Source organism: Nerophis lumbriciformis, linkage group LG23 (assembly GCF_033978685.3).
Source record: "Nerophis lumbriciformis linkage group LG23, RoL_Nlum_v2.1, whole genome shotgun sequence".
Classification (NCBI taxonomy): Eukaryota; Metazoa; Chordata; class Actinopteri; order Syngnathiformes; family Syngnathidae; genus Nerophis; species Nerophis lumbriciformis.
The window spans coordinates 15,925,541-15,927,630 of record NC_084570.2 but is presented as its reverse complement, the minus strand read 5'-3'; the positions used below and the strand labels follow the sequence as shown (position 1 = coordinate 15,927,630).

Genomic DNA, 2,090 nt, shown 5'->3' with positions numbered 1-2,090 from the left:
AAATGGAATGGAATGCTGACAAAATGTAGTATGAATGTAAGAATGAGTTTGAATTTCCAGGAAAAACTGACTTTGGTTTGGAACTTGGGAAAGTTTTTGTTTGAATGTCCAGGATGAGTGGAATGTGTTGATGTTGGAATGGTTTGAATAGGTTGAAAACATGTGGGAAATGTGCAACTTGGAAAAATGTCCCATTCATTTCAATGGAAACTTCCTGGAATTTTGGGAAAAGCAGGATTTAAAAAAAAATGATTAGGAGCATGAATGCCCTGAATGAGCTGAATTGGTTGGTGTTGGAATTGTTTAAATTGGTCAAGATTTGTTGAAGTCGTAACAGTTTGAATTGAGAAATGGTATTAAGGAATTTCGGGAAAACCGGGAATCTTTGTTTTTTGTCCTGATTAAGAGGAATGATTTGACGGTGGAACGGTTGAAGTGGGTTAAAAAAAGGGTCAGAAAAAGTCTTTTAAAAAATACGGGAATTCCTGGAATTTTTTTCAACTTGGAAAAATGATAGTTTGAATGTCCAGGATGAGTAGAATATGTTGAAGGTGGAATGGTTTAAAATGGTTGAAAAATGTGGAAATGGTGGAAGTTTGAAAAATGGCCAATTCATTATTAATGGGAAAAATGTCCCAGAAAACCTGGAATTCTGGGAAATATGGGAATTTTTGGAATTTGTCAAAAGGAAAGCCAGCGATTACCGAATAAGCTGAACAGATTAAATTTTAGAGCGGTTTGAATCGGGTGAAAACTGTGGAAGGTAGAGCGTGCCAAAATCTGGAGAAGAAGAAGTTGAATAATAAATAGATGCATTTTGGTGTAGAAAACCATTAAAGTTAAAACAAATGTAAAATACCACTAATAGTCACACACACACTTGGTGTGGTGAAATTACTCTCTGCATTTGACCCATCCCCTTGTTCCACCCCCTGGGAGGTGAGGGGAGCAGTGAGTAGCAGCGGTGGCCGCGCTCAGGAACCATTTCATTGATTTAACGCCCAATTCCAACCCTTGATGCTGAGTGCCAAGCAGGGAGGTAATGGGTCCCATTTTTATAGTCTTTGGTATGACTCGGCCGGGGTTTGAACTCACGACCTACCGATGCCAGGGCGGACACTCTAACCACAAGGTCACTGAGCATTGTGTGCATGCTTTTGAGCATTCACACAATTACAAAACAACATATTCGAGGGAAAAACAAGGAAAACTTGCGGATGGCACGAAAAGCTACGAAAAAGCTAGCAATTAGACGAGCCAAGAAAAGGAGCAAGAAGCAAGTAGTACCAACGTAAATGTCAGGCAGAGTGTGGCGCGAGGCAGGAATAAATAGCTCTCTGATTAGTGACCAGGAGCAGGTGAGCGTCCCGACCACTAATCAGAGGCAGGTGGCAAAAATCAGCACCCATGGAAACAAAGAAAACAAACAAGGATGCTGAAACAGAACTAATCACCAACTAAGGAAATATCAAACTAAACAAAACATGACCCGGGCAACGGATCATGACAGCTACGATATCTAAGGCCCCGTTTACACTGCACACCACATCTGAATTTTTTGCTCCCAGTGACACAGATCTAAACCAGTCTAAATACTCCAAAGTACTTCAAATCTGATCTTTTGGCATCAGATTGGAATCAGATCTTTTCAAATATGACTTCAGCCTAAACGCAATGCGACCCGAATCTGACTTTTTCGTCAGCTTTGGTCGAGCTACGTCTCTCGAGTGTGCGGCGGGAAAGACACAGTTAAGACGCCCGGTTAGCTCAGTCGGTAGAGCATGAGGTTCTTAATCTCAAGGTCGTGGGTTTGAGCCCCACATTGGGTGAGATTTAGGTTTGCTAGATACTGCATGCATATGTCTTTCTTGTGGCAATTCTGCTCTAAAACTGTACCATGAATTGATTAACGTGGATACGAAGGTCCTGAGTAGTCCTGGGTTCAATCCCGGGCTCGGGATCTTTCTGTGTGGAGTTTGCATGTTCTCCCCGTGACTCGGCTTCCTCCCACCTCCAAAGACATGCACCTGGGGATAGGTTGACTGGCAACACTAAATTGGCCCTAGTGTGTGAATGTGAGTGTGAATGTT

At 42.2% G+C, this 2,090-nt stretch overlaps 1 non-coding gene across 1 annotated transcript; it reads left to right on the top strand.

Annotated features, from left to right (window-relative positions):
• The first annotated feature begins 1,756 nt into the window (after positions 1–1,756).
• trnak-cuu (transfer RNA lysine (anticodon CUU)) lies at positions 1,757–1,829 on the top strand. The gene has a single exon. It is a non-coding gene; the product is annotated as a tRNA-Lys (tRNA).
• Positions 1,830–2,090: the final 261 nt, after the last annotated feature.